Here is a 9,355-nt window from a genome sequence, read left to right on the forward strand (position 1 = left end):
GAAGAAGAAGAAGACAGAAAAAGGGATAGAAAGTGTCTTGGAATAAATAATTGCTGAAAACTTCTCCAAACTGGGGGAGGAAATAGTTGTTCAGACCATGGAAGCACACAGAACTCCCAAAACAAGGGACCCAAGGAGGATAACACCAAGATACATAATAAATAAAATGGCAGAGATCAAGGACAAGGACAGACTATTATAAATATGTATGCGCCCAATACAAGAGCACCAACATATGTGAAACAAATACTAACAGAACTAAAGGAGGAAATAGAATGCAAGGCAGTCATTTTGGGGGACTTCAACACACCACTCATTCCAAACGACAGATCCACCAGACAGAAAATAAGTAAGGACACAGAGGCACTGAACAACACACTAAAACAGATGGACCTAATAGACATATACAGAACTATACACCCAAACCAGCAGGATGTACATTCTTCTCAAGTGCACATGGAACCTTCTCCAGAGTAGACCACATACTAGGCCATAAAAACAGCCTCAGTAAATTAAAAAAGACTGAAATTCTACCAACCAACTTTTCAGACCACAAAGGTATAAAACTAGAAATAAATTGTACAAAGAAAGCAAAAAGGCTCACAAACACATGGAGGCTCAACAACATGCTCCTGAATAATCAAGGATCAATGACCAAATTAAAATAGAGATCAAGCTATATATGGAGACAAATGCAACAACAACACAGAGCCCCAACTTCTGTGGGACGCAGCAAAAGTAGTCTTAAGAGGAAAGTATAGAGAAATCCAGGCATATTCAAAGAAGGAAGAACAATCCCAAATGAATAGTCTAAAGTCACAATTATTGAAGTTGGAAGAAGAACAAATGAGGCCTAAAGTCAGCAGAAAGAGGCACATAATAAAGATCAGAGAAGAAATAAATAAAATTGAGAATAATAAAACAATAGAAAAAAAATCAATGAAACCAAGAGTTGGTTCTTTGAGAAAATAAGCAAAATAGATAAGTCAGACTTATTAAGAGAAAAAGAGAATCAACACACATCAACAGAATCAGTAATGAGAAAGGAAAAGTCATAATGGACCCCACAGAAATACAAAGAATTACTAGAAAATACTATGAAAACTTACATACTAACAAGCTGGAAAACCTAAAAGAAATGGACTTCTGAGAAAAATACAACTTTCCAAGACTGCCAAGGAAGAAACAGAAAATCTAAACAGACCAATTACCAGCAACTAAATTGAAGCAGTAATCAAAAACTATCCAAGAGCAAAACACCCAAGCCAGGTGGATTTTCTGTGGAATTTTATCAGACATACAGAGAAGACATAATACCCATTCTCCTTAAAGTTTTCCAAAAAATAGAGGAACAGGGAATACTCCCAAACTCATTCTATGAAGCCAGCATCACCCTATCACCAAAACCAGGCAAAGACCCCACCAAGAAATAAAATTAAAGACCAATATTGCTGACAAACATAGATACAAAAATACTCAATAAAATATTAGCAAACTGAATTAAAAAATACATCAGGAGGATCATACAACATGACCAAATGGGATTCATCCCAGGGATGCAAGGATGGTACAACATTCGAAAATCCATTAACATCATCCACCATATAAACAAAAAGAAGGACAAAAACCACATGATCATCTCCATAGATGCTGAAAAAGCATTTGACAAAATTCAACATCCATTCATGATAAAAACTCTCAACAAAATGGGTATAGAGGGCTAGTACCTCAACATAAAAAAGGCCATATATGATAAACCCACAGCCAACATCATACTGAACAGAGAGAAGCTGAAAGCTTTTCTGCTAAAATCGGGAACAAGACAGGGATGTTCATTCTCCCCACTGTTATTTAGCATAGTACTGGAGGTCCTAGCCATGGCAATTAGACAAAACAAAGGAATTCAGATCAGTAAAGAAGTCAAACTGTCACTATTTGCAGATGACATGATATTGTACATAAAAAACCCTAAAGACCTCACTCCAAAACTACTAGAACTAATATCGGAATACAGCAATGTTGCAGGATACAAAATTAATACACAGAAATCTGAGGCTTTCCTATACACTAACAATGAACTAACAGAAAGAAAAATCAGGAAAACAATTCCATTTACAATTGCATCAGGAAGAATAAAATACCTAGGAATAAACATAACCAAGGAAGTGAAAGTCCTATACTCTGAAAACTACAAGACACTCTTAAGAGAAATTAAAGAGGACACTGACAAATGGAAACTCATCCCATGCTCCTGGCTAGGAAGAATTAATATTCTCCAAATGGCCATCCTGCCCATAGCAATCTACAGATTCAATGAAATCCCTATCAAATTACCAACAGCATTCTTCAATGAACTGGAACAAATAGGCCTAAAATTCAAATGGAACCACCAATGACCCTGAATAGCCAAAGCAATCCTGAGAAAGAAGAATAAAGTAGGGGGGATCTCACTCCCCAACTTCAAGCTCTACTACAAAGCCACAGTAATCAAGACAATTTGGTACTGCCACAAGAACAGAGCCACAGACCAGTGGAACAGAATAGAGTCTCCAGACATTAACCCAAACACATATGGTCAATTAATAAAATAATAAAGTAACCATGGACATACAATGGGGGAAATGACAGCCTCTTTAACAGTTGGCATTGGCAAAACTGGACAGCTACATGTAAGAGAATGAAATTGGATCATTGTCTAACCCCATACACAAAAGTAAATTTGAAATGGGTCAAAGACCTGAATGTAAGCCATGAAACCATAAACCTCTAACAAAAAAAACATAGGCAAAAATCTCTTGGACATAAACATGAGCGACTTCTTCATGAATATATCTCCCCAGGCAAAGGAAACAAAAGCAAAAATGAACAAGTAGGACTACATCAAGCTGAAAAGCTTCTGTACAGCAAAGGACACCATAAATAGAACAAAAAAGCATCCTATAGTATGGGAGAATATATTCATAAATGTCAGATCCGATAAAGGGTTCACACCCAAATATATAAAGAACTCACACACCTCAACAAAAAAAAAGCAAATAATCCAATGAAAAAATGGGCAGAGGAGCTGAACAGACAGTTCTCCAAAGAAGAAATTCAGATGGCCAACGGACACATGAAAAGATGCTCCACATTGCTAGTTATCAGAGAAATGCAAATTAAAACCACAGTGAGATATCACCTCACAGTACTAAGGAGTGCCACCATCCAAAAGACAAACAACAACAAATATTGGTGTGATTGTAGAGAAATGGGATTTTTCCTACACTGCTGGTGGGAATGTAAATTAGTTCAACCATTGTAGAATGCAGTATTGAGGTTCCTCAAAATGCTTAAAATAGAATTTCCATTTGACCCAGGAAAATTCCACTTCTAGGAATTTACCCTAAGAATACAGCAGCCCAGTTTGTAAAAGGCAGATGCACCCTTATGTTTATCGCAGCACTATTCATAATAGCCAAGAAATGGAAGCAACCTAAGTGTCCATCAGTAGATGATTGGATAAAGAAGATGTGGTGCATATACACAATGGAATATTATTCAGCCATAAGAAGAAAACAAATCCTACAATTTGCAATGACATGGATGGAGCTGGAGGGTATTATACTCAGTGAAAAAAGCCAGGTGGAGACAGACAAGTATCACATGATTTCACTCATATGTGGACTGTAAGAACAAAGAAAAAACTGAAGGAACAAAGCAGCAGCAGAATTACAGAACCCAAGAACGGACTAACAATTATCAAAGGGAAAGGGACTGGGGAGGACGGTTGGAAAGGGAGAGATAAGGGGGAGGGGAAGAAAGGGGCCATTAAGATTAGCATGTATAATGTTTGGGGGGCACGGGGCAGGCTGTGCAACACTGAGAAGACAAGCAGTGATTCTACAGCATCTTACTATGCTGATGGACAGTAACTGTAATGGGGTTTGTGGGGGGGACTTGGTGAAGGGGGGAGTCTAGTAAACATAACGTTCATCATGTAATTGTAGATTAGTGATACCAAAATTTAAAAAAAATTTAAAAAAGGAAAACAAAAACAAAGACAAAGACAAACAAACAAAAATATACATATTAAAAGAACTCTAAGAAGTCTTGTATTCCCAATATAAAAACAAGGAAACAATTTAACTTCATAATAATTAACTCTCATTATTGAGAAATAGTGGATTTTCACCAAGCTGGTATTCGAGTGAGTTTTAACATCTGAGGATAATCACTATTTCATTTAACTAGTAAAATTGCAGCTTTGTGAAGTGTAGTTTCCAATAAATAGTCAGAGGTTTACATTCTGCCACCCATCCTGGTTTGGGATGTGTCCCACATATTTCCGGAGTTGAAATTTAAGTTGTTTTAGTACATTCCATGAAGACCACAGATGATCTGAGAATCTTAAACATAATCACTTTTGAAACTCACCTTTTTCCTACTAGAGTTAGCTCTTTCTAATAATTTTGTGTTAATTATCTTCTATTTTTTTTATTCCTGTTTTTTCCTCTGTCATTCCTATGTGTTAGAAACAAATCAGTGTGATATAATGAGTTATAAGAAATACATATTTGGTCATTCATATGTATTTGCATGTAATACCAAATATTTGGTCATTCATATGACCAAATACATATTTCCCAGGTATATTTGGTCTTCATTCTGAACACACTGCAATCTTAAAGGTGAAATGGTGTTTTGTCATGTTAATGGGAGACTTTTGGATCCCCACCCAAGGGCAGGAGCTGAAGGCTGCATCAGCCAATGGCCAACAATTTAGTCAGTCATGAGTATGCAGTGAAGCCCTCACAAAACCCATGAGAAGATCTCACTCTCTAGTTCTCTCTGCTCTGTTCTTCCTGATCCTGCTTTGTGGTCCGAGAGCGCGTCTACTCTTGGGGAACCAGAATGCCTCCAGTTGCCACCGAGCCAGGCCCCAAGCTCCAGGACCATAGAAGCTCCTTTATTCTGGACCTTGCCCTGTGTCTGTCTTCATCTGGATGTTAACTTGTATCCTTTATGGTATCCTCTATTAAACTGGTAAGCATAAGTTAAGTGTTTTCCTCGGATCTGTGAGCTGCTCTAGAAAATTAATGAAACCTAGGGGAGGTCCAATCTGTAGTTGGTAGGTCAGAAGCACAGGTGACTGCCTGGGGCTTCTGACCAGCATCTGGAGCTGGGAATGGAGGGCAGTCTTCTAGGTTGGAGCCCTTAACTTGGGAATCTGGTGCTGTCTCCTGGCAGATAGCATCAGAATGAATTGAGCTCTCCAACACCCTGCTGGTGTTTGAGAATTGCTTGGTGTAATATGTGAGTGGGAAAACTCCCTCACACATATTTACACACATTGGAATCACGTCTGGTACCTGAATGAAGTTATACTACTATTACTGCTGGGTATAATATTGTTACTGTTCTACATTTATGTAGGAAAAAAAGCACACCATCTCATTTGGTGTCAGGCATGTGGGAGTCACATTTCATGTCAGAGAGATGATAATCATATTGGGAACAATAATAGGATTATTATACTGGAGAGGAGAGTGTATTGGATGACTTCTAAGGTTTTTTGATAAGAGATCTGCTTCAAATTCAAGGAGTTTCTTTAAAAATTTAAATTGATAAATGTGGTAACAGCTTACATTCATTCGCAAAAAAGACAAAGCTTTTGATCAAATACTTTGTAGTACAGATGGTAGATGATAGATAGATAAATAGGGATAGATGATAGAAATAAAATTAAACCTGTTATTAATGCCCAACAGCTCTTTTCTTCTCAGAATATTTATTTACCTTTACATAGAAGAGATGAAAAAAAGATCCAGAAACATTCTTTCAACTATAATTAATGTGTATCTATCATACTGGCTTACCATTTATTACTTTCTGTTATAATACAAGAATCATGTTGCTACCAAGTAATAGTTGGGTTTAATTCTTAACTTTAGAATAAACAATTGGAAAGATGGCCCTGAAATTAGAGTATCAGATTTTTAGAGGCTAGTCTTTAAGCCAAGGAAAGATCAAAGTTTAAAATACAGGATGGGAGCTATGATTTAAGGGATTTTTTTTTTTTCTGGGAGCTAAAAAAAACTATGTAGAAAATATTCACACTGATTATTTTTCTCTACTTTCTGATTTAAGATAATTTCCTAATTAGTTTTATTTTCTCTCCCCTGTAAACTTATTTTTTTCTCCTAACAGGTGAAAGAATTTGTAATGAATATATCCATTATCAATATAAATATATATTTTATTATTTAAAAGCATGTTTCCAATAGACAAAAATAAAGCCTTTTGGTATTACATGCAAAAGTTGGCACATTATGGGTTTAATTTAATATTGAGGTTATTAAATGATATATTTGTGTTATGGTAGACTGGAATTCCAGCTAAGTAAGAGTCTTGCAGTGATAATGGACCATGAGAAAAGAAAAGTGATGTCCAGGAAGATATGGAAAAATCCAGGGATGTTAGCATCAGAAATATAATACCAAAAAGGATAGAACATTTATCTGGAGTGTAATTGCAGGCTGAAGGGGAAGGATAGTTTTATTATTAATCTGTTTGAACTTTTTATATAGTAAGGATATATTTATGTGTCTTATTGCAGAAACTATTTTTCCCAGTTTGTTAGTTGATGCAATATTCCTAATAAGTATTGGGACACAAGCAGTGAGATAAATAACTGTGCTGTAATTAAATAATTTGGTGTTTTAGACTTTCATGAATGGAAGATAACTATATGCTTCACTTATGTCTTTAAATCTTACAGCATAATAATCATTGATTGAAAGATGAGAACTAGAGAAATAAAATGATTTCCTTTCTTTGTAAGGGAGGAACATAGAATACATTGGGGGCTGAAAGGGAAAGTGTAGTCCTTATAACAAGGAGAGCCAGTAATTTATTTTCTTGATTTCAGGGTCTGATAGCTTACACATTTCAAATCTGGCTTTTATGGATATTTTTCAGTACTATTTTTCCTTTAAACTAATATGACCTATTTCTAAAGTGAAAATTTGTTTCAGTTTTTTACTAATGACTGGTATCTTTTCTTCATCACCTTTTTTTCCTGAAATGTCAATGAGTTTCCCCTTTAATCAGTCACCTCTTTATTTAAAGATCTATTTGCGTTTTCAAGACTTAAAACTTTAATATTCCCCTTTGGTCTATTTCTGTCTACATGATAAACATTCTCTTTTTAAATAATGAATTAAATGGAATATTACAGCTATATGAAATGTCATTTTTATAGGTAAAAAATTATAGTTTATCAGCAATTTCATATCAGGTTTACTCTAATACACTTTGTTGTTAATTCACAGTAATATTGAATAGCAGTAATATCCATTCCCCAACATAAAAAAAAAAAAAAGACAAACTAAACTCTCTTTACTAGTTGGTCATAATGTTTAAAGATATACTCACAGTGGATGAGGAATAAATAAAGAAAATTTCAAGTAGCATAATTTTGACCAGCATCTGGAGTATCCTAGGAAATACCTGCTTCAGCCTCTTATGTGATACTCTGATTGTAATAAGCAGAAATTGAAGTACTTAATGCAAACTTAGCTTCTCTCAAAAAAGAGTACTAATACCCTCATTCTGCATAGAATCAGAATTTTATAAGAAGGAGCCTTAATGTCATGTACTCCAAAATCAACCCTTTGCAAATAGAACACAATGCCAAGAAACTGGGACATGATTACTGGAAAACTGAGGTGCCTCGGTGGCAGTGTTGAAGCCAATCCAGGTGTCCTGCCTCTTGATCCACAGGGCTTTTCATCCAGCTCTACATCTGTTCCAGATCTAATCAGCTTGGCAGGTCTCTGTTACAGCTTATGTCCATTTACCTATTGTTAGGTAATCATAATGTTAGAGTGACTTATTTCATTTAAATAGCCTGTTTAAGTTAACTAATAGAAGTTAGATTTATTCTAGTCAACTGAAGGATGGAATTACTACTACATCTGATAACTCCAAATGGTCTTTCACAATGATCCTATCAAAGTCTACCTTCCCTGTCTATAATGTGCCATTGTTTTAAAGTCCCTATTTCATAGTCAATTAATGATGTCAATGTATTTATATAAATTAATTTTGCCTTATTGCTATTTCACCAAATCTTCAAGTCTACACAAAGACTGTTCTCTAAGAAATATTAGCAGCTCTTTGTAGATCACAGAGATCATATCCTCCTTTCAACACAGAACAATTGTGTGTGTGTGTGTGTGTGTGTGTGTGTGTGTGTGTGTGTGTGTGTGTTTGTGTGTGTGTGTATGTGTATGTGTAGTTATTGGCCAGTTGTTCATTTAGTACACTTGAATAACTAAATTATTTTTCTTAATTCTTTACTCATATAGTTATTTCCATAAACTATAGATTGTGAGCTCCTTGGCCATGGACTGTCTTGTATTTTAAGGTAGTAAGCCAAGTGCCTTTTATATGTTAGTTGAGTAATAAGTGTGTGTTGATGGATAAGCCACAATTCAATCTAACCAACCAGATTTTCACACTTGTCTCACTCACAAATCTATTCTATTATTGAGTCATGAAAAAGATCAATAAAAGCAACTTTAAAACCAACCACTTCTATTTGTTTAGTATTTCTGGGTAGCTTTTGGGATTGAAGGTGCATAAACATTTCTTCATGGAGTGGAAGATAAGCAGCCTGAGGCTGAGAGCAAGGAAACAGCTTCATGAAAAAGTTCTTCACTGTCAAGGAGGGAGCAGTGGGATGCAAAATACAGTTTCTCCTAATAGATTATGATAGTGACATGAGCATGTCAAGGTGTTCAGAATGAAAAAGTATTCATGATAAAGCTCAAAGATCCTTTCTTTGAATGGTGACATGATCTGACAAAGAAAAATACCCTATTTCATCACCTTGATAGCAGATAAACCTAATATTCATTCACTCAACAAATAGTTTTTAAGCTTACACTATGCTCTAATTTCCCATTTTAAATTTTCCTAGTTTCTTCTCTCTTACTCTTAGATATCTATGTTTGGTTGATGCTATTTGAGTTTTGTTTAGTTAAAAAGAAAAAAGAGAAAGTTGATTTTGTGATCATTTATCCACTTTTGCTTCTTAATAGATTTTCTTGTAAACTGTGATATTTTCGAAGTTATATTCCAAACTCTGAACATCACTCTATCATCATGTAACCATATCATTAATTTTTGTTTGGTTCTTTTGGAAAATTTTTAAAACTCAAGTTTCTGGGGCTGCATCAGTTTCCACTTTCTTACAGGTACATTCTCTTCAACCAATAGAAAAGCAAAGTCAGTGAAAAAAATTAAACACACACACACACACACACACACACAAAGCAATTGCTTTGCTGATTTAGAAATTATTATAGCTAAT

This window comes from Manis javanica, chromosome 13 (assembly GCF_040802235.1).
Source record: "Manis javanica isolate MJ-LG chromosome 13, MJ_LKY, whole genome shotgun sequence".
In the NCBI taxonomy this organism is placed as follows: domain Eukaryota; kingdom Metazoa; phylum Chordata; class Mammalia; order Pholidota; family Manidae; genus Manis; species Manis javanica.